This window comes from Lissotriton helveticus, chromosome 4_1 (genome assembly GCF_964261635.1).
Source record: "Lissotriton helveticus chromosome 4_1, aLisHel1.1, whole genome shotgun sequence".
Taxonomy (NCBI): domain Eukaryota; kingdom Metazoa; phylum Chordata; class Amphibia; order Caudata; family Salamandridae; genus Lissotriton; species Lissotriton helveticus.
In genome coordinates, this window is record NC_136063.1 from 942,824,258 (window position 1) to 942,848,121 (window position 23,864).

Genomic DNA, 23,864 nt, shown 5'->3' on the forward strand with positions numbered 1-23,864 from the left:
ACCCCCCAACTATCTAGCGCAAAAGCTAGAACTATCGGGAGGGGGTAGACCATCTAGGAGTGCTAATTCCCTCCTCCTTAAACCTCAGATCTTTCTTAAAAAGAGAACATGCCAACGAGTCTTCTCTGACTCTGCACCAAAAATCTGGTACTCTCTTCCAGTGGAAATTCGTAGAATCTCCTCCAAGGTTGCTTTAAAACTGGAAGTAAAAAGAGTCCTCATGAATAAGTTCTTACCTTAATAAGATGTGTGACTGTCTGCTCTAATTGCAACGGGCATACTCCAGAATTTGTTGTTAATCTTGTATATTATTATTGTATTTGCTCCCCTTATGTCATTATGTTTCATCGACTAGCCCATTCTTCGCTTACCCCAGGCTTGTAAACGGCCTGTTATGTGAGCCCTATTTGATTCAATGCCTATGTAGATTCCCCATTTGACTCATGTACTGAACTGTTACCTTCTTTCCCTTCAAATTGTAAAGCACTCTGATATCCTTAGGAATCAAGTTTGCGCTATATAAAACTTTATAAATAAAATAAAACAATAACTGAGGTGTGCCACCATGGCGATGAAAGAAAACTTCTTTCAATTCGAAGATCAGGTCTTCTTACAGGTATCAGCTACTTCCATGGGGAGTACATTTGACCCCAGCTTGGTGAACCTCTTTATGCATGTCTTCGAGCAGGATGTCATCCTCTCGGATAACAATCCATACCTTGCCCATATCCATCTTTGGAAAAGTTATATCAACAACATCCTGGTGGTCTAGAGGAGACGCGGGGCTGCGAGGTGATCAGCAGCAGTCGGAAGTGCCCGGAGCAGCAGGCGCCAGAGGACCCGGAGGGGGCCCGGTCCAGGACAAAGTTCACCGCGGAGCAACTGCGAGAGCTGGAGTAGAGCTTCCAGGAGCAGAGATACATCGGGGTGAACGAGAAGCGGTGGCTGGCCAGGGTGCTGAAACTCTCCGAGTTTAGGATTAAAACCTGGTTTCAGAAGCGCCGGATGAAGTTTAAGCGCCAGAGCCAGGACGCCAGGGTTGAAGCTTTCTTCTCCAGCTTACTTCTCCCGTATTCCAGCTATCTGGAGCTTCCCACAGCAGACTGTCTCCATAAGAGCCATCTTTCAGGGCCTACACCATCGTGCACGGCATCTCCCGACGGACATACAAGTGTATCACTGCAGCCCTCTCACGGACTTCCGGGTCTGCAGCCAGTCTCTCTCATTGCCCTGGGCTTCTACCCCTACCCCTCCGCTCTGCTGCCACTGCCTCTCCACGGAGAGTACTCTAGCCCCAAGTTTCACCCCTATTTTCCGTCTTAAGAGCATGGCCCTTGTGACTCACTTAAGTACTTTTAATCCTCTTGCAAAGGACAGAGTTTATCATAAATTAAGTGAGCAGTTGAGGGAAAAGAGCGCGTAAAACTAGGGGTTTCAGATATAGCCAACAAAAGAGTGCACCCCTCCTGCATGGAGACGTATACCTGCTGATGCCCCCTGGGCTATACGAACCCTTTAATGCGGCTCTGCATATCTGAAGCTCTCAGCAGGGGGGATTCCCCATTCGCTTCCTGCAGCACCATGCCACTGATAAGGACATGAAGAACCTACAAAGCCTCAATGTCGCCAGCCTACACTGAAGGTGCCCACTACGATATAAATAGACATTCCTGCTCTGCGTCACTGCTGCCACCACACACAGCATGCAGGGTGCAGAGGAGCCTGCACTTATGCCACCAAAGAAGACACCACCACCACCACCCAAGGTCACCAGCTTCTTCCACCCCTCAGACAAACGACGGCCGCTTGACCAAGGGGAGTCTACGAGCGTCTTGGCCCTCACCAAAGATGACTTATTATCCTCATTGCGCGATTTTAAGACTGGACCACGCGCTTAGCAAAATCAAGACATGAAAGCCTCCATCAACCAGCTCCGGACAGATCTGACCACGCGCATGTCCACGCTCCAACACGACGTTGATTCGATAGGCACGAGAGAGACAACCTGAAACACACAAGCTTCTGGAATGGCCTGTGCTAGGTTTTTACCTTAGAGTTGGGGCAAACTCATGGCCACAGAGAGAAAACAGTCTGTTCTCCAATCTGATGCTGTTTGTTCTCATTTAGTACTCTTTTCTTTGTCTACTTCCTTTGCTCCTATCCCCTCTCCCCTGATTCTTTCCCCTTGTCTGCTACACCGCCTAGCCCCCCCCCAATCCTTTGTGCCCTTTGAATAAGCACTCCTTCTCCCCTTGTTCGGGAAAGATACAATATTTATGCTCTGGAGTCTCAGCAAACCCACTGAGAGAGTCCACAGCGCCACGGGAGCTACTCACAGTTGAGGGATGGTATGGCACCCCTTGCCAAAGCACTCCCTCTCCCCTTTTTGGGGAAGGATCCAGTATGTAGGCCTTGGAGTTTCAGAGACCCCTCTGAGAGAGTCCACTGTGTAAAGGGAATCTCTTGCAACAGAGATGGGGAAATGATACCACTTCCCCTGGGATCACAGCTTACTGGACTTTGGACGCAGCTTTGACTCGTCTACTGGTTTGTGTACCCGTCACCCTCCCCCTCCTCTTTCCATGCAGTATCACTCACCCTCCTCTCCTCTTTCCCTCCTTCATTCTCTGTCTACTTCCCTTGCTTCTACCCCTTCCCCTGAATCTCTCCCCTTGCCTGCTTTTTCCCTTACGTATATGTCCGTATTGTCTATCTCTACCGTACATGTAACTATGTTGCCAAGCTCTAACAAATGTGTAACCTTTATAACGATGTAACCTGCAACTATAGTCTGATACTCATGTAAAGCGCTCTGATACCCCCCGGGTCTAGCCAGCGCTATATAAAACATTTCAAATAAAGAAAGGCAATGAAACAAGCATCAAGACCTTTCATGAATTGCTTAAAACTTGCAATGGCCACCTCGGGTTCACATGTGAGTACAGCAGAGAAAAACTTGCCTTCCTAGATCTTAATTTTTCCATCTGAGGGTAATTTGGAAACAGAACTGTACCAAAAACCAATGGCCCGGAATGCCTTGCTCCAATACGAGAGTCTTCATCCCAAGTCATTGCGTGAGAACCTACCTTTTGGCCAATATCTAAAGGCTTAGGCGGAATTGTTCCAGTGTGGACAAATACAAGGAACATGCACTGATATTAAGAAGCAACCTTCTGAATAGACATTATCCGACTGCGCTAGTTAAGTAATCAGCTAACCAAGCACTCAATACCAATAAAGATGCCCTGCTAGAGAACCCGCCTAACAAACAACCACAGACGAGACTGCTATGAGTCAACACCTTCAGCTCCCTCTTGAATGCAGTGAAAAAATCCATCATGCGTAACTGGAACATTCTCTGACCCTGCAGAAATCCTTGCTTGCATTTAAAAGAGGTTGCAACCTTAGGCAGAGATGTTTTAAGGCATGGGCAAAGTAGGCTCTGGCCCAGGGCCCCTGCCTTTCAGGGGCCCCCCTGATAGAGAAAGCTATGTTCCACAGAGAGTCTTGCCCTGTTGACCTTCTATAATTCTTAAACAGATTGTTTTAGATTCCATTTTCCTTTAATGTATTTTTAATGCAGGTGATGGGTGAGAGTCCCAGCATCCCCGGTGTTCATACCAGGAAGCTGGTTCCCGCATTGCATTGTAACTATTTAAGCGTGACCTTTACGAGGCTTCTTCCTGTCGGTTGGACATACGATCCACGTATCCATGCTCATGTTGAGTGGTAAGCAGTTTCCAGGCACTTTTGTCCTTATATTTATTATTTTTCTGGCTTTCAGTTGCGCACAGCAGCATTTACGTCTGCTTGCCCTAGGTACTTCACAGTCATACTTTAGTAGTTTACCCTGCTGAGTCCCATGGGCATACATGTACCGAAGGGACCCGGCTGCCTATCAGCTCTCTCCTGATCAAGCTACTGGTGGTCTTCGGATCATGATTTTTCACTGCCCTTTTCATTTCTTTCAGCCGCCCTGTTTTCCCAGTCCACATACTTCTACAGGCGATGGCTGCTTAGCAGACCTCCCACTGCCCCGCTACATAGGGCAACAGGATTAAGCCTTATCATGGCCAAGCCAGGTATCTCTGCCAGCTGCCCTGTTTAGATAGTTTTCAGTCAGGCATTCAGGACGGCCCACCACATGGTTCACTCTTGTGCAAGCGTCTTTTTGTATTATGCCAACACCACTCCTCAATGGACCAATGTTTTCTAGGTTTTTCCGTGCACAGCATGTGTTTGCCACTCTACTTAATGTGCCGCTCCCGAACGTCTTTGTTTTGTGTGATGGCTGCACTTTCACCTTCATGGTGATTATTAGCATACACGCATCACAGTCGCCAGCTAACCCAGTGCAATCCCAGTCTTCCAGCCATTTGGGAATGTTTTTTTGAGTCACTAATGACAGTGTTCAGCCCCATACTTGTTCCACCCGGCACATACGGTCTGTCATATTTCTGGGACACACCGTCTAATGCTTACTGACTAACAATCACAAACATCACGCATTGTTATGCGTGCTTTCCCTGTTTTGGTCAGTTTTGCACGTTAGTCTTTTTACTAACTTGCGCTTATGATTGCTCACCTACCAATTGGCTCATTTATACTATTTTGAACTACTCTTCACTTTCTTCTCTACTTTAACACCACCACCTTTATCTACCAGGATGGGTTGGCATATCTACCTTTGGCTCAGAGCCCAGGACAGAAGCAGTTAAATTCCTAACTTTTTGTGGGTGAGTCTCTCATCTTTAATCACTTACTTTGTTTTAATAAGTGATCAGAATACATCTATTGATGAATCTGTATTGGTTGTCTGTTGTGCTGTAGCACAGCCATGCGATATGTGTTTCTTGTCACAATTTAAGTGGCGCAATACGATGTCTCTTTGTTTTACCACAGGTTACATCTGTGAATCTAATGAACTACAGGACCACTGGTAACTAAAACTGCTGTTTTATTTACTTTCAGCCATTTTTATTGTTATGTTTACTCACTGATTGCAGTAGCTGTTACTTGATCCTGATGAAGGCCATTACACTCTGATAGGTCTCAAGGGTGAACCATGTTGATCGTCTTTTAATGCAGCTATCTCTATTGTCGGCAGTTACATTACTAGCTATCTGTTTTTAATCCGGTCACAAGGTAGCAGAATAAAGCTTGCCATAGCTAGCCTTGTAGCCAGTTTTAACCACAATTCACTCTAGCACTGCACCTCATCCACACCACACAATGCTCACATAGGGTTTTAGAGTAACCCTCTATTCCAATATAAAACATCCCTGAGCTCCTCCCTCGCTGTGAGAGGATTGTAGCCTGCGTTAAGACTAGGTTCCTTAACCGAGGAGGCACCCCTATGATGAAGCATGACACCTTTTGTGTGTGAGTGGAACCATCCTTAAAATGGATCCCCCTCTTGAGCATGGTTGTTACATTCCACATGCCCCTCAGACTTATGTTCTGGACCCGTGAGCTCTTTTTGTGATAGGTGACACAAGGTAACCTATTCTGTGTAATGTCATTTGAAAAACAGTTTTTGCCTATTTAGATAAAACTATTGTTAAGCATTTGAGATGGTGATCATGATTCTTTTTGTTACTTTGGCGATATTCTTGATTGCCCCCATTTCACAGACTTTTTTCATTGCTAGGCTTGCAGGTGCACAAGATATCACACATGGTATTGATACAGAGAGAAGTCTGTGCAGGAATTAGCTGACAGTCACACCTGAGAATTCTGCTAAGTGCATCTTCTCCTAATACTAAGTCTCAACTGCTAGGAAAGAAGATTGTTTCAAAGAAAGACATTCCTGTCATGAGAGTGGCTAGTGGGAAGGTGATGAAGAAGCCAGTTCCCACCACTTGCATCAAATCTTCATCCTTTTTCAGGAACCGTGAGATTCCTTCTGCACCCTCCTCTGAGATGAAAGCGGCTGAGAGGATCACAACTGCATCACCAGCACCAAAAACATAAAGCCATGTCTCTCAGCACTTCAGTGGTTGCAGTCATGAAGAACAGTGAATCTGAAATGGAATTGTCCCTGCAGCAAATTCAATCAATGCAAAAAAATCAATTGATGGACAGAATGCAGAACAATGTCATACATTCACCCCAGAAACACAGATCTGGGCCTAAATCCATCGTTTTTTTGCTCACCATGCCATTCCAGTTTGAACCCAGCCATGTGCAAATCAGTCCTGACCCTGCGCCCAATGGGAACAGTCCAGTCTGAACTGCCAGGTCAGGTCCTCCCTTGAATGGAAACAAGCATCCTAGGACCGGGTTCAGTGTTTCACACCTCTTCAGCCAGGATAGCTTGGCTTCAGTGTCATGGAGAGCACGGAACCCACGTCTGTCCATACCTGTCCCACTCGGGGTGACAAATGCAAAAAGAACAATTGATGGACAGAATGCAGAACAATGTCATACATTCACCCCAGTACAGAGATCTAGGCCTAAATCCATAGTTTTTTTGCTCACCATCCCATTCCATTTTGGACCCAGCTATATGCAAATCAGTCTTGACCCTGTGCCCAATGGGAACAGTCCAGCCCGAACTGCCAGGTCAGGTCCTCCCTGGACTGGAAACAAGCATCCTAGGACAGATTTCGGGGTTTCACCCCTCTTCAGCCAAGATAGCTTGACTCCAGAGGTATGAAGAGCACAGGATCCACGCCTGGGCATACCAGTCCCAACTGGGGTGACAAATGCTAAAAGAACAATTAATGGACAGAATGCAGAACAATGTCATACATTCTCCCCGGTACAGAGATCTGGGCCTAAATACATTGTTTTTTTGCTCACCATGCCATTCGAGTTTGGACCCAGCCATATGCAAATTTGTCTTGACCCTGTGCCCAATGGGAACAGTCCTGCTCGAACTGCCAGGTCAGGTCCTCCCTGAACTGGAAACAAACATCCTAGGACCGGTTTCGGGGTTTCACCCTTCTCCAGACAGGATAGCTTGACTCCAGTGGCATAGAGAGCACGGGACCCACGTCTGGGCATACCCGTTCCACTCAGGGTGACAAAAGCAAAAAGAACAATTGATGGACAGAATGCAGAACAATGTCATACATTCACCCCAGTACAGAGATCTGGGCCTAAATCCATTGTTTTTTTGCTCACCATGCCATTCCAGTTTGGACCCAGCCATATGCAAATCAGTCTTGGCCCTGCGCCCAATGGGAACAGTCCAGCCCGAACTGGCAGGTCAGGTCCTCCCTGGACTGGAAACAAGCATCCTAGGACCGGTTTCGGGGTCTCACCTCTCTTCAGCCAGGATAGCTTGACTCCAGCGTCATGGAGAGCACGGGACCCACGTCTGGCTATACCCGTCCCACTGGACAGAATGCAGAACAATGTCATTCCAGTGTGGACCCACCCATATGCAAAACAGTCTTGACATACCCTGAAACCGGTCCCAGGATGCTTGTTTCCGGTCCAGGGAGGACCTGGCTTGGAGTTTTGTCTGGACTGTTCTCATGAGGCACAGGGTCAAGACTGATTTGCATATGCCTGGGTCCAAACTGGGGTGGCGTAGTGGGAAAAAGAACAATGGATTTAACACAGATCTTCTGACTGGGGGAGAATGTTTGAATCATTCAGCATTCCGTCCATCATTTGTTGCAGTTACACGCAAATTGAATCAATGCAGGAAAGTTGACGATAGTAAATACAGTCAGCAACAGATCTTCTGGAAGTAGGAACAAAACAAGAGGTTGAGGTTCCCGCTGAGCAAGATGCTGTGGAGAAGACTGCTCATCCTCCATAGGCTTCACGATTTCAAGCAAGTAAAATAAACAGCACTCTACCATTTTCTCCAAGCCCCTCTTTTGATGATCTTGACATGGACTGGATCCTGGCTGAGAGACAAGGGAAAAGAAAGGTTCCTGAAAACCTTACACATAAAGAAAGTGGTGATTATGATGATCAGCCAGTGATCACTTGTGTGGGTAGAGGCACATAAGTACGACTCACCTCTATTGAGCCTGCCCAGAGGCATGTGATTCCACCAGCACTACCGCTTCCCATATTTGCAAGACCCCAAAAACCTGCAACCACCACCCCCTGCCACAGTAGCAGCACACCCTACAGAAAGGCAAACAACACAACCACAGTTCTGCAGGCTTTGGCACAGTAAGAAAACTCTCCTCCCCAGTATGGGACATCTTTGCGCTTTGCCAGCATGAGGATAACATCACAATATTCTCTATTTGCCACAAGAAAGTTTTTAATGATAAGCCAGATGGGCACTACGTTTCCAGAGACCAACTGACCCGTTTGGAAAACAACACTAAATCATGTGGGAATAACACCCATGGAAAGAGGATGCCAGCAGCGGTATCACGTAAAGCATTACTGTAAGCTTCCCACATAGAGTACAGTCTTCACTGCAGCATACTCTGCCTGGCACAATGTACACCAGGATACAGTGATTGATTTGAATCTTGATTTAATCACAGTCTTTGACACAGTCTTCCACCCCATTCTTGTTAATAAACAAAAAGAAGTTGTTATCCCTGGAAACGCATTGACGGTTACCTTCCTTTTTAATGTATTGGATATTTCTATTAAAAAAAAGGCAATTTTGCTCCAAGATGCATTAAAGTGTGTAGTGCGTAGGGCTCTTCCCTTAGCACCATACTTTTCAATGTATATGTATGTCCATTATCAAACATTTTATGCTCTTTTGGCTTCCCTATGTTATCTCACACAGACAATACTCCGATTCTTATTGTCTCACTGTCTCCCAACAGGAGATCTGACTTCCCAAAAACGAAGCAGTTGCTTTTATGGGGAGAAAACTGAGATCTTGTTAGTTGGAAAGTACCCACATTTATGGAACCAACTTACCTGGCCTTAATACTTGGGACAACGTTCATCCCTCCAACCAGAAATGAAAAGCCTGTGTGTCCCTCTGGCAGCCATCTCACTATGGCATTACAAGCTAAAAAAGGTGCAGCAATATGTTTTGGCCTTCTCAGAGCCTTGAGAAAAATGACCAAAGAACTCTCAATGGAGGTACGAAGAATAGTGATGCAAGAACTCATACTATATAGCCTTGATTATGGCAATTCTCTGTTTTTAGGCAGTCTACTTTCAGTGACTAACAAGCTGCAAATCATCCAGAATACAGCGGCACGAATACTGCAAGGAGTTCCAAGGTTCCAGTCAGTTCTCCCAGCACTTGCTGCACTACACTGGCTGCCGATAAACAGAAATTCAAGTCAAGGTATTATGTATTGCTCATCATGCTATACATAAAGCAAACCCACAGATTCTTCATCACATTATCAACCCCTACAAGGCAATAGAAAACTCAAGTCAACTAATTTAGGCCTTCTCACAGTTCCAAGAGGTGAAAGGGCAAGATGTGGTGGCCACTCTTTTTCCTACCCGGCTTCATAGCTATGAAACTCTCTGTAATTCACTCTGAGATTTAATGATAACTTGTTAAGTTTTAGAAATCAACTGAAAACGTACTTGTTTACTTAATTGGCCTGGTCTCTAGCGGGATGACTAGAGCTAGGAAGGCTGGTTCGGGTAATCATGCCCTCAGTTAATTCTGTTATTAATAATAATAATAATAATGATAATAATAATAATAATAACTTAGACCCCAAAGCACCCAGGCATCCTATCTACTGCTGGTACCCATGTGTCACTTGTGGAAGTAGTACCATAATAAACACAGCCTACTATTAAAGCTATGTTTACCAAGGAGTCATGTACCACAGGCACCACAAAAAGTCAGTTTCTACAGTGGGTAGCTGGCTAAAATGTTCGCGCTTGACCTCCTTAACCCCTTCCACGCTGATGACGAGCTGGGCTCGTCATGAGGTAGCCTCCTCGCACGCTGATGACGAGCCCAGCTCGTCACGTAACATGCGATTTTAAAAATCTCCGCGTACGAGCGGAATTCCGCCCGCACGCATGCGGTTAAACAACTGAGGATGATGAGGGTAATTGGTCTGATATCTCGCCAGTGGTTAGCTAATGACAGAGTTTGAGGTTGAACCATCTTGGGAAACATCCTTTACAACGCAACTTTTACCACGCAGTGCCTTTACGACGCAACGTGTACAACGCAAACCATTGCAACGCATTGCGCTGGGGGGCGCTCTAGGATAGGGAATAGGTTTAATTTACTATCCAACACCTTCCCTACTATCCACGGGGACTGGAGTTGGAATAGTAAATTAAACAATTCACTATCCAGCGCCCAAAAGCACTATGCGTTGTAAAGGCATGCGTTGTAAAAACCGCGTTGTAAAGGCATGCGTGGTAATGTCATACATCCAACCCTCTTTCTAGACTAATAGAGTAAAATTTACATATATATTTTGGGTTTGGCTTACACTGCCTGTTGTAAATATTAATCTCAAGTAGAGTGGAACAGTGTACATGCCACAGATAATCAATCAAGGAGAAAACAAAAATGATTTGGCCTGGGCTGGCTGCAGTGGCTGAGCTGTGAGAGATGAGAAATACTAAATCAACCTTTGGCTAATCTGTTGGCTTTGAAATGTTGACAGTCTTCCACAATAGAACACTTCCGTTTTCTAAATACAAGTTAAAGGACAAGAAGGTGTCTTCTATCCCAGTCCTGTGTCTCATTCCATGATAGGCTGTCAGTAAAGATCTAAAAATGCTGCCATATAATATGTATTGTTTCCACGGACATGACAGACATATAGGTAAATGGACACCAGACTTGGAAGTGGTACCTTACCTGTACTAATTATTATTAGCAAACAAATTAATTATGCTGTGGGGGTGGGAAGGTCTGATATTTTAATGTTTGGGGGACCATAATTTATGTTTATCATGGCGACTGTCACATTGACGTGAACAAGCCTTTGCAGGTGAAACGCGTTGTGAATAAACAACAGGACACCTTTACGAGTTGCTGTTTGTTGTTTCCTGAGAGCACGTTGATTCGAGTGTATATGGAAATTAATTTTGCCAGTTTACTCCACCGGCGTGCGTGCCACTCTTCTTGGGACCTCGCTCTAGGTCCTTCTGAGAATAGTAAGTGTATTTACAAAGGCTGAACTAATCCTCAAGTTCTTTGAATTTTACTATTTAATTTTACAGGTCAATCTTATGTGGTGATATCTTAAAGTTTAGTTGACAATGGCTGGAAGAATGACAATTGCCTATCTGTTTCAAAGGAAAACAAGAGGACTCAAAAAGGCATACCCTGTGAACTGGAGAGGTGCATTGATTAGGAAAGTAGTGGGCCAAAAGGCAAACTCTAATTAAGCGGTTGACTTATGGTCTGCTTGACTGGACAAAGCAAAATTCTATACTTGAGTGATCTGCCTAATACATTAAATTAGTGGTCAGGGATTGGTGGTAGGAGATTGGCTCTTCTCAGTTCTTAGCTATTGGCATACCAATGCACGAATATATGCCCTCTTGCTCCTCAGGTACAATGATGCTTACCTTGACTCTAAAATATTGACATTTTCTTTTTGTATTCCAGATGCCATCTCCTCTATAATAAGTATGTTCCATAGCGCTCCAGAATTGCCATTCAGACCCGCACAAAATGGCAGAAGTGGAATACAGATGCATCCGTATATTTATACACAGTATCATTTTTCTTTTGTTATCTATAAATATGTTTTGTGCTGTGTGGGTCCTCCTTATTTTGCAAGCCTAAGTAACAAATCCATTAGATACCTTAAATAACTTGGGAGTCGGGGGCTGAAGGACTATTTGCATTTAACTGAACTGTACTGTCATCTTTCTTCCACAGCAACTGTGATGGACTCGTCTACCTGATGAATATTATGTTTGAATAACTCTCACCTTTACCTATTACCCCCTACCCATCCATTTATGAAACCCTTAACCATCTTCCCACGGGTTGTGTGATCAGTTGAGTTGTGTGTTAATTTCCACCATCAACAGATCTCACACCTGGTGGGGTGTATAGGGTTAAAGTGACTCTAACTGTTAATTTAGGTGGGTACGAAAATGTACATATTTGCCCAAGCCACCCCTCCTACGCAGGGATGAAAGGGACATCATACTGCAGAGACTTAATGCCAACAATGTGGGCTGCAGGATAGGTAATTTGCACTGTTTTCCACAATCTATGCCCCGTGTATTCTACTGAAATGACATTCTACTGAGTCCTCCTGACTCTTCTTGAGACTTGAGGGGTTTGTTATGTTTTCTTTAGTGAGTAACTCAGCATTATTTTTTGTAGGTGGCCTCAGTTTTGAATTTTCCACTCATTCTGTGTTTTCTTTTATACTAGTTGCTGGCTGAGATGCATTAGTTCACCTCACTAGATTCATCTGGAATAAGAATGATGTGCTGTTGAAAGTCCTGTAATGTATGTAATGTAATCTCTGTCAGAACTATTAGTCCACTGCTATTAGCATTAAGAAAGCCTTTTGCAAACCACTGCATTAAGGTATAGACAGATTATAGGAGAGATAGCAGATATACCCTAAATCTACTAAGGTAAGAAAGGAAGCTCTTGAGAAGGAGGGGTTATTGTTTTTGTTTTATGTTGACGGATCCCAGTAACGATCACTAGTTACAGAAGGTAGAGCAAGGCAGTAAGTAGTATTCAAATATTCCTGAATCAGAGAGAAGAATGGGTGCTGGTGAGCCTGATCAAGCCATTAAAGGATTAGAGGGTTGTGTACGGTCACTCATATCATGATTTACAACACTGGTTGCAAGAGTGCGTCCTAGACTGGATGAGGTAAGGTAAGTACCCAACTTAACAACACGTGTCAAAAGAGAGCTCAGGTGGAAATACTAAAAACTTGTGGGAGGGAGATTGACGCAGCATGAGAACTGGTTTGTGATAGGACAGGTGTGGAGAACCACTTCTATCATCACTGCATTGGCAGCACTTCCTCTTTAACGATATGTGATGCTACTCTAAATAGCGATACAAAGCCAGATATTCATGATAAGAAATAAAACCTTTTATTTAACAAAACATACAAAACATTATACAATTCCCAACCACTCCTCACACAATAGGCCCACCTCCTCAACCAAACGCAATATCCCCAATTGTCCCTTTGACCATCCCCTCAGGCAACAGGCCCAAGTACTCACCCAAAACAGTCCATGAAAACAAACTCCCCTGTCCTCAACTGTCCCAGTCCTGCCTATAAAAAATAGGCCTCAACAACCTCCACCTGAAAAAGGCAGCCCTGATGCCATGCATGATGTCCTCCAGGTCCTGTCCAATTTGGTGAAGAAGGACAGAATTGGTGGTGGTGGTGGTGCTTAAGGGAATGGCTAGGGTGATGGTAGACCTATGCTGCCTGAGGTGTTGTTGCTGATGTCTGTCTAGCTGGTGGCCAGAAGCAGCAGTGGCTTCCTCCTCCTCGTCCTTCAGCCCCACCAACCAGCGATACTCCACAAGAGCTGCCTCAATTTTCAGGAACCGTAGCATAGCGGCTGTTTCCCACTGGGAGTGGTGTCTGGGGAAAGTTCTCTGGCAGGAGTAGCTAGATGGTCCACAGAAAAAAGAAAAGAAGAACATGAATTGTAGTACTGAATGTAAAACATGTTTGTCTGTTTTACAGTTCTGCAGAATTGCTGTTCCCATGGAGCCATTGGATTTTTTGCATGTGTTTCTTAGTTAGAGTGCAACATTTTTCCCATATAAGTATCCCATAATGCAGAAGCAGTGCGTAGTATGAATCAATCCATGATCAACACCATATTCAAAAATGGATTTTTATTTTTAAAGGATGAAAGCTTAAGAGGATTTCATGTGGTGACACTTGCAGCACGTGCCTAATGTGTGTTAATTAATGAATGAGATGCTAAATATTAAACATATATTGTAATTGATGAGTATGGCACATTAAATTAATGCTGCACAATTTACTTGACTATAATGTCCAACATTAATGGAGCATAATTTTGGGGGACTGCTTGTTGCATTTTATCATAAATTTCTATGGCTCTTCTCTGATTCTTCCCTATCCCTCCTCCTGGGTGCCACCTTGAGTCTGTCTCCAGATTGAGTTCCACTCTAAACTCTCTACCCAAAATAATACTATACAAACACTTTTTAGGTCAAGCCTAGCGTTGTAGCTCATGTGCTGCTCGCTTTGCGAGGCATGTAGTATTCAGTATAGTGTGGAAGCTTTGTGGAAGCTGCACCCACTCTCCGCCCACCTTTTTCATTGGCCTAGTTCCTGAATGCTGCCTTCCAATTGGTTTTAGGCTTGTTAGTCCCTCCTCATTACAGCCATGTTGTGATTTGTATCCTTCCATGGCTACTGGCCCCTTTATTTCAAACACTATTTTCTTCTTGTGCCCCCCTCCCACAGTCCATGGCTTCTTGCCCCCCCACACGTCCCCCCAATTGTTCATGCCTTGTTGCCTGCCCGCACTCCCATTTCCAATTATAACCACACAGGAATCCATTCCTTTTAGTAACTTCTTTTATTGGTTTTGCGTATTTAATAAACTTAGGAGCTTCTCCCAATCCTCGTCTTACACCTGTTGATGCTTGTATTATAAAACACGGTGGCTTTGTGTCTTTTTTGCCCCAACCCCTTTTATTAGTTAATATGTCCTATAAATTGATTTATGTTCTTCGACTTCAATTGAGGATTAAGTCAGAAAGGCACTGTATCTCTTTTATTGTAGTATTCATCTAGTTTCAATTTCTCGAGAACGTTTACTAATGTATGGTGGGTCGTGCCAGCTCCGATGACCACTGGGGTGAGTTTGTCACGCAGAATATGACGCAACAAGTCTGCCCCGCCTTGCAATTGGTCACGGGCAGAGGTGTGTGCCCCAGAAGAGATTACAATCCCTTCCAGATTGCGCGTTTGTCCAACGCCAGGGCGGTTAGAACCGGCCTGGCATTGTAACTCAGTGAAGAATAAAAGGCTGGGGAGCGGCAAAATCTGCCTCTTGGCTTGCCGCTCCCACTGCCCGCCTTTAGCTCATACCAGTCTCGCTAGGAGGCTGTTCTTTCATTTTTATTTGTGTTTTGCAGGTCGAGGAGATCAGGAAAGCCAAGTGATCACCCCGGCGTCGCTGGAGGGTGGTATTTTGCCCGTTTTATTTGGGTTTATCGAGCCAACATTGTGGAGGGTTTTCGGGCAAGCAAGAAAGCGGAGCATCTCTGCACTGCATTGTGGAGCGAACAAGCGGTCAGAGTTGCGGAGGACCGAGCAGGAGGTTTTCGACAGTTACCGGCACCAATATCAGGGAGCAGTGAGGCGCGACCTGCAGCGCGGTTGCAGTGCGCGTCTCGTCGGGTTGTGGGACAGCGGCCAAGATTGGCAAGGAGGTTTGGAGCACTTGCGGGGGTTTAACAGAAGTGTGGGCAGCAGGGGTGTGCAGGGTATCATTTGGGGGCACTGTACAACGCTGGATCTAATTGTGTCGTTTCTGGCTGACAGAACGCAGGCGGTATCCCTAGGACCATACCAATCTTCTAAGGTGTCACTGCCTTGTGGGGTTCCGCAAGGCTCATCCCTAAGTCCGACACTGTTTAATATCTATGTGTCGGACCTTGCTATTGTCATCAAAGCATTTGGGATGAGCCTAACCTCCTATGCCGATGACACCCAATTGGTATTGGCCATTAAAGGGGATGGTGAGGAGGTGGCCACACGTTTCACAAGAGGGATGGTGGCCATAGGTGACTGGATGGCCACCAATTGTCTTAAGCTTAATTCAGAAAAGACCGAAGTGGTCATTTTCGGTCACCTTTCTCCTGGCTGGTCATCAGTTTGGTGGCCAACATCGTTTGGAACGCCTCCCATCCCAGCTCTTAAAGTTAGGAATCTTGGCGTCACCTTCGATGTGGGACTCAATTTCATGGCGCATGCTAACAAAATCGCAGCCACGGCTCACATGAAACTCAAAATGATAAGGAAAATTCTACCTTTTCTACCGGATTCAGCCAGGAAAACCCTGATCAGTTCATTGGTGCTGTCCGCCTTGGATTATTGCAACGCCCTCTTCCTACAGGCCCAAAATCGAGTGACAAACAAGATGCAGTCAATTCAAAACGCAGCAGCCCGGCTGCTTTCGGGACTTCCCAAGTTTGCACCTGTTTCCAACACCATCAGGAAACTTCATTGGCTCCCGATACGCAGTCGAATTAAGTTCAAATCGCTGTGTATTGTCTACAAGGCACTTAACAATCATGGCCCCCACTTTCTCAAACATAATCTTGTACGTTACACACCAACTCGTTCTCTCCGCTCCACCCATCACAATCATCTAGTAGTACCACGCACTAGAACAGTCACCTGGGGCGACAGACGCTTTTTGGTTGCCGCCCCAAAACTCTGGAATTCCCTACCCTCTCATATCAGGACTAGCCCATCCCTGCTAATATTCCGTAAACAACTTAAGACTTGGTTGTTTGATCAATAGTTAGGAAGATTCGGTTGGTTCTCCTGGATGTTGACCTATGCCCTCAGCCAGCGCCGAGACGCCTACGGGTATTCGCCGCGCTTTAAAAATGACAATAAATAAATAAATAAATAAATACAGCGTGATAAGCGGCAATTTATTACGTAACTCAAATTCTTCCTGTTTTTTTATTAAGTCTGAAAATCTCCCAGTTTTTAATGAGATACATTGGGGCATGTAAGAAGCTGGCTCATTGTTGGGGCTGTTTTTTGTAAGGGTGGTGGTTTTGTGCTGATGCTCAGCTGTGCGCAATGACAGTGGGCAGGTGGCACAGTACAATATTGATATTATCAGTGCAGCTAGTGCTTAAAACAACAAAGTACTTTTGTTCCCATAAGTAGTTATAACCTGTGTGGTGTTGGGTTATTCAATATGTTTTCTTTGGTGCTGGTTGAGACAGAATGGGAGGAGGCCAAGATAAAGAAAGACTGGATGCTCCCAAGTGAATGAGCAATGAATTGCTAAAGTATAGGATTGAGGAGAATCCACATAACTGGGTCAGAGGCTCCTCAATTTACATGGCAATCATGGTAGAATGTTTTCCCAATATGCAAGCAGAAATGGCATGATACAAGAGCAGAATCACTGGGGCCCATGACAAGTATGGTGGGGTGGGATGGAAGGTGTGTGACAAAGATTTCAGGAGGGCAAAGGCGTCTGATCCCTCACTCTCTTGGAATCAAATAGATATGATCACCTGGTTAGACCAATTTGGTAGTGGGTCACAAGACAGTCTCAAGGCCCAGCCATTACAGTCCTTTCAGTCCTTTCGGCCACACCCCCCTGGGGGTTCCTTGGCTAGTTCCAGCAGCGGGGGAGGGAGGAAAGGGACATGTTGGTACTTCAACAGGTGCACATGTACTCGACCCACAGGCTTTTGTAAGTTTAAACACGCATGCTCTTTCTGTGGCCATACATCACACCCTGAGTCCAGGTGTTACAAAAAGTCAAAGGATAAAGGGAGAAACAAACCGGAGTGAACCTCTTACGCCACAGACTGCATGCTCGCCCATTAGGGTGATGACATTGTAACCATGGTTAAACAAATACCAATTGCCAAATTGTTGCTAGATGGTTTCAGGTATGGTTTTAGGATTCCTGTGCCAGATTATGTTGGGACCGCAGAATGCACGAACCAGCTTTCTGTAAGGAATAACCCCCTAGTTGCGGCAACTAAAATAGAAAAGAAGTTACGCTTGGGCATAGTAGCAGGGCCTTTTGAATGCATCCCAGTGAAGTATTTTGTCTGCTCTCCTTTAGGTGTGGTCCCTAAAAAAGAGAAGGGGGAGTTCAGGTTGATACATAATCTATCTACACCTAGGGGAAATCCTTGAATGATGCTTTTAGCGATGACTTGTGTAGTGTAAAATATTCATCTTTTGATAAGGCGGTGCAGATGCTCAGATGCTTAGGCCCAGGCGCATTGCTGGCAAAGTCAGAAATTGAGTCAGCATTCCTCTTGTTGCCAGTCCATCCATCAGATTTCCAGCTCCTGGGTTTCAGTTTCAGGGGAAATTCTACATGGATATGTGTATGCCCATGGGGTGCTCTGTCTCCTGCGCCTACTGTGAGAAATTCAGTTCATTTTTGGAATGGGTTTTCAGGCAGGTGACGGGCCACCAATATGTCTTGCCCTACCTTGATGACTTCCTTCTCTTGGGGTCACCGGGTTCCCAGGAGTGTGTGTGGGCTTTGCAGGAATTTTCCGTGCTCCTGCAGACTTTTGGGGTCCCTTTAGCACCGGGGAAGGCGGTTGGGCCAACAACAGTGATATGGAAAAAGGCTCTAGTTAGACCTATTCGGATGAACATCTCCTTCCCATGGACCAACATGTCCAATCTTAGACCTATATCCCTGTTGCCTTTCCTGGGGAAAATCATTGAAAAGCACACTAATAAGCAACAATCGGGAAGCCTTGATCCTTCACAGTCAGGTTTTAGGCCAAAATATAACACTGAAACGACCCTGCTGTCGATAACAGATGACCTCCGTATGAACCAGGACAGGGGTTTTTCCGTTGTCCTGGTGCTACTGGATTTATCGGCAGCGTTCGATACTATCTCTCATAAGATCTTGATCGAACGACTGACTGTGAATGGACTGGGTGGCAAGGCACTGGACTGGATAAAAAGCTTTCTCTCCGACCGCACCCAATCTGTCACCATGGGTGACTTTCGGTCGGATGAGGTTAAGATCACCAAGGGGGTGCCACAAGGTTCGTGCCTGAGCCCAACTCTTTTTAACACCTATGTGGCTCCCCTGGCAGGTATAACAAGAGCCTTTGGTTTCTGTCCAGTGTCCTATGCTGATGACACTCAGCTGCTTTTTCCCTTTAAATCGCTAACTCCGGAGGTTATACAATCTTTCTCCGAGGGGATGAAAGCAGTATCCAAGTGGATGTCTTCCAACTTCCTTCAGTGCAATGTTGGTAAGACTGAGGTGATGCTTTTCGGTGAGGCTAAGATACAATGGTCCCCTTACTGGTGGCCACTGGATCTAGGACCAGTTCCCAAACCAAAACAAATAATCAAGAACCTTGGGGTACATTTGGAGCCGGAGTTGACTATGAAACAACATGGAAATACTACGGTGGGGTCCTGTTTCCATGTGATAGGACTCCTCCGTAGGATATTCCCGTTACTTCTGGACTCCATTAGAAGGACTCTGGTTCAGGCTCTAGTGATCAGCCGACTTGATTATTGTAATGGTCTTCTGATGTCTGTAAATGAAGAGGTGCTGGACCGACTGCAGGTGGTGCAAAACACAGCAGCCAGGCTAGTCCTCAATGCTCCCCCAGATCTTCATCCAAACCTCTGTTGGATAAACTCCATTGGTTATCCATTCGCCAAAGAGTGAATTTCAAGACATGCTGCATTATACACAAAGGTTTACATGATCTGGGACCTGCCTATTTGGCTAATAAATTTGTTCCATATGTTCCTACACGCACACTCAGGTCAAGTGAACAGCTGCTGCTGAGGGTACCTAAGATCAGCAGGACCAGATTGGGTGGTAAGGCTTTGTCAGTGGTAGGTCCTACCTTATGGAACGATCTTCCTTTCCAACTACGACAGTGTTCCGATCATTTCTCTTTTAGAAAGCAACTGAAAACCTTCCTGTTTAGGCAAAATTAGTTAAGTTATGACATGTTTAAAGTTCAGCTAATTTGTGCGTTCTGGTGCGGTATTATTGTCATTGTCCTGGCCTATGCTACTGTTGTCTCCTAGCGCGGAGATACTCCTCCGGGAGTCTATCCTAGCGCTATACAAACCCGCAAATAAATAAATAAATAAACAGTGATAGAGTTTTTGGGAATAGAATTGGACTCCATCCAGGGTTGTTTTCGGTTGCCTGATGAGAAGATCATTAAATTCAGTGCGGGTTGCAGCATTGCTTGGCTAAAGACAAGGTCACTTTACACCAATTGCAACAGATGGTTGGGCAGCTAAAATTTGCTTTGCGAGTTATCCCTATGGCATGACACTTCTCAAGATCCATCGCTCAAGTCATATCAGGCCTCAAAGAGAAACACCACCACACCAGGTTGTCAGCTGAGGTTTGGCAGGACATGCGGATGTGGTTGGCATTCCTGCAGGACTTCAATGGCACGGTAGTGTGGCCCGGTCTGCTCACCACTTCCACAGAGCTGGGTTTAATGACGGACGCTGTGGGTAGTGAGGAATTTGGCCCTATACTCAGTACTGAATGGGTGGCACAGCGCTGACCAGCATGGTGGTTTCAAAGTGGTTTGACAAAGATCATAATTTTTTGGGAAATGTTCCCCATATGGTTGGCATTGTAAGTGTGGCCAGAACAATTGCGTAATCACTCAATCTGTTGTATTCTGATCAGATAACATGACAGTGGTGGAGTGCATCAACCAGCAAGCAGCACGGCGTAAGATTTTTCTATGTTTGTTGAAGGAAATAGTCTTGTTATGCATGAGATTGAATTTGCAATTTAGGGCTAGACATGTGCCTGGGGTGCTGAATCATGCTGCTGACGCACTCTCTCACTTTAAGATGCAGGTTTTCAGGGCACACCTCCCGACTGCAGCCGAGAATTCCACACACTTCCCAGAACTACTTTGACAGATTGGTGCCCCCAACTACCGGACCTCGTGGCAGCCAGTCTAGCACCCAGGACCAGGAAGGCATATGAAGGGGCATTTTGGGCATATTTTACCTTCTTGGGACAAGAAGGGACTGAATGTTGGCATGAAACGGGGTAGGTTTTGGCTGACCTAGGGGCATTACATGAGGAAGGGTGGACAGTGGCCGCGGCTAGGCGACATGTAGCAGCAATTTCTTTCTTTGTGCAGGCTAAGGGTAAGGAGGATCCCACCAATACCTTCACAGTCAAAAAAGCTTTGAAAGGGTGGCAACGCCTACAGGGATTGAACCAGATACAAGGCGGCTGATAAGATTGAAGCTTTTAGTATCTCTTCTGAATGCTCTACATCATATTTGCAACACCGCAGTTCAGTGCAGCCTTTACATTGGCATTCTATGGAATGCTTAGAATTGGGGGGCTGGTGGCAAAAAATAGACAAGATGCACAGGTTGGCCTGCAGCTTAAACGTGTTAAGATTCAGGGTGATTCATTGTTGATATCTATTAAGAGTTCCTAGACGGATCAAGATGCCCGGGGGGAGAGGATAGTGCTACATCAAGCACGGGATAATCCTTGCTGCCATATTACAAACTTGGAGACATTCCTGAAGGAGAGACCCAGGGACAAAGGGGGGCCATTGTTTATTCATGCTGATGGTACACTACTCACAAGATTTCAATTTAAAAGTTTCATGGATATGGCAATACAGAAAGCAGGTCTAAACCCAAACTGTTTTGGTACACATTCATTTAGGATAGGGGCTGCCACTGAAGCATCAGCAAGGGGGTTGCCAGGAAGGGATGTGCAGAGAATTGGCAGGTGGTCTTCTGATTGTTACAAGCACTATGTGCGGCTGCATATGTTATGAATATGTCTTGGGCCTTTTTCTGATCCCTGTTTCCTTCTCTGCTCAATTTTCTGTTTCTCTGGCCTGTCATGCAGGGGGGAAACCAGTGGTAGCACAGCGACAACAGTGATTGGTGCAAGAACAGGTGCGTGCCCTCAAGCAAGGACCACATGTTGTTTGGGTGGTTGGCCATTCATACATGAGGCGCTTGAATATAAATTTTTCCTTTCAGGCAATTATGAGTCCAGAGCGAGGCAAGCCGGGATTGGGTTGTCATTTCTGGGGCAGGGGTGTCTCCGCTTCAGTCAATTTAGAGCTATTGTATTAGACCTGCTAGAAACCAGGGGGAGCCTTCCTAACATTATTATCTTGCACTTGGGAGGGAATGATCTGGTACAGTTAGGCAGAAGGGGGCTGATTGAGACTCTACTTACTGAAGTGGGTTGGCTCGCAAGGGCATGCCCATAGTTTGGTCACAGATGATACCAAGATTCCAGTGGCTTGTGGAGAGTCTGTTAGGGCATTGAACCATTCTGTAAGGAGGATTAATAACAAGGTAGAAAGACTCTTCAAAGCCCCGCATTTACAAACAATCGCCCACGGGTGCATCAGGGGGAGCCATGCTTCTTAAAATATGGTGTCCATCTGTCTAAATTGGGTAACAAAATATTTATGGAAAATCTGCTAGCTTGGTTGGGGGGTTGTTAGAGATAGGTCATGACCTTTCAGTGAGCATTGGGGGGGCAGATAGTCGGTCAACTATGCAGGCCTGTGGCAGTAAGGTCATGATTGGTGAGTAGTGGATTTAAGGTCCTTAGAGCACAGCTTTCCAAACTTTTCATGTTGGTGACACACTTTTTGGAGATGCATAATTTTGTGACACAGTAAGACAGTGTAGCAATCAATATGGGGATATGTGAATAGTGAAACCATCCAAAGGGAGGAAAATAAGTTCCTTAGGTCTATACTAGGGCTCTCCCAATCAACAGCCACATTCTCAGTTCATCAGGAGCTTGGTATAGGGTATATTACCGATATCCTTTCAATGGCACCTATTCTTTTATGGATTAGGATTTGGATCAATAACAACCTAGGTCTAAATCACAAAATACTGATGGACTGTTTAAAATTGGACAAATTTAAAGATATTGCTTGGCTGTCATACATTCAAAAGTGTTCTTTGGAACTTGGACGTCCTGAGATATTCTCCGCCCCTCTGGGTTTGAAAAAATCTGATCTAGATTGGGTTAAGCTTAATTTCTCTAAATTGAAGACCTTGGAGAGAGAGGAACACCAATTTATAAAGCCCACGGTTAGAGCCCATTATTTGACTATTACTTGCCTAGCTATACAACCGTATCTTGCCTTAGTAAACATCCCTTTTCATAGGTGGCTTCTGGTAAAATTCCGGTTTAACCAGATCTATACGGTTCTTTGTGACAGCCATGGTTGGTACAAGCAAGAGGATGCACCTGTGTGTAATAGTGACAATTTTTCACTGCAAGATAATATGCACCTAATGCTGTTCTGCCATTTTTACAATATGCCCAGACAGAAGTATTTGGTGCCTTTATTAAAGGACAAAGCTTTTCTTCAGGCAAAACCAGCTCTCCTGTATCTCCAAATGTTGGATTCACCTTTGGTTATGTTCAGCGTGGCTAACTATCTTGTTGCTGCTGTTAGGACTAGGAGGAGGCGATTGCAAATGTAATATGGGGGTTTGCTCTGGAGGATGAAATGTGTCCTTTGTACCTGTAATTTTAGCTAATAATTACCTTTTGCTTTCAGCTGTTTTTAAACTGTGTACCAAATTGTTATTGCTGTATGTAATTTTTCATGAAATCGAATTGCCTTTTTAATCGATTGTAGTATGCTTTTATGATTTTTAACTAAATCGAATAAAGTGGTTTTTGACTTGAGTGTAGCAAGCGAGGAAGCCCGAACCACCTAAGGGGGTTCGGGGGGTAGTGTGGGGGGGTTCTCCCCGGTAGAACATTTTAAAATACAAGTAGGAAAATGGTCTCCCACTGTCTGTCTCCCTCCCTCTGTCTGTCTCCCTCTCCTTCCCTCGGTCTCCCCCTGACTCCCTCCCTCCCTCCCTCTGCCTCCCTCCCTCTGCCTCCCTCTCGCTGTCTCCCTCTCTATGCCTCCTCCCGCTCCTTCCCTCTGTCACCCTCTGTCTGTCTCTCTCTCTCTCTCTTTCTCTCTCTCTCCCTTTGTGTCTCTCTCCCCTCTACCTCCCTCTCCCTCTCTGTCTCTGCCTGTCTCAGTCTCTGCCTCTATCTGTCTGTCCCTGTCTCTGCCTCTATCTGTCTGTCCGTCCATGTCTCCCTCCCTCTGTCTCCCTCTCTCTCTCTCCCTCTGTCTCCCTCCCTCTCCCTCTTTGTCTCTCTACCTCTCTGTCTCTGTCTGTCTCAGTCTCTGCCTCTATATGTCTGTCCCTGTTTCTGCCTCTATCTGTCTGTTT

At 45.3% G+C, this 23,864-nt stretch overlaps 1 pseudogene; it reads left to right on the plus strand.

The window, feature by feature from the left end:
* The first annotated feature begins 565 nt into the window (after positions 1 to 565).
* On the plus strand, positions 566 to 1,323 carry LOC144828095 (homeobox protein vex1-like; annotated as a pseudogene).
* The last annotated feature ends 22,541 nt before the right edge of the window (positions 1,324 to 23,864 follow it).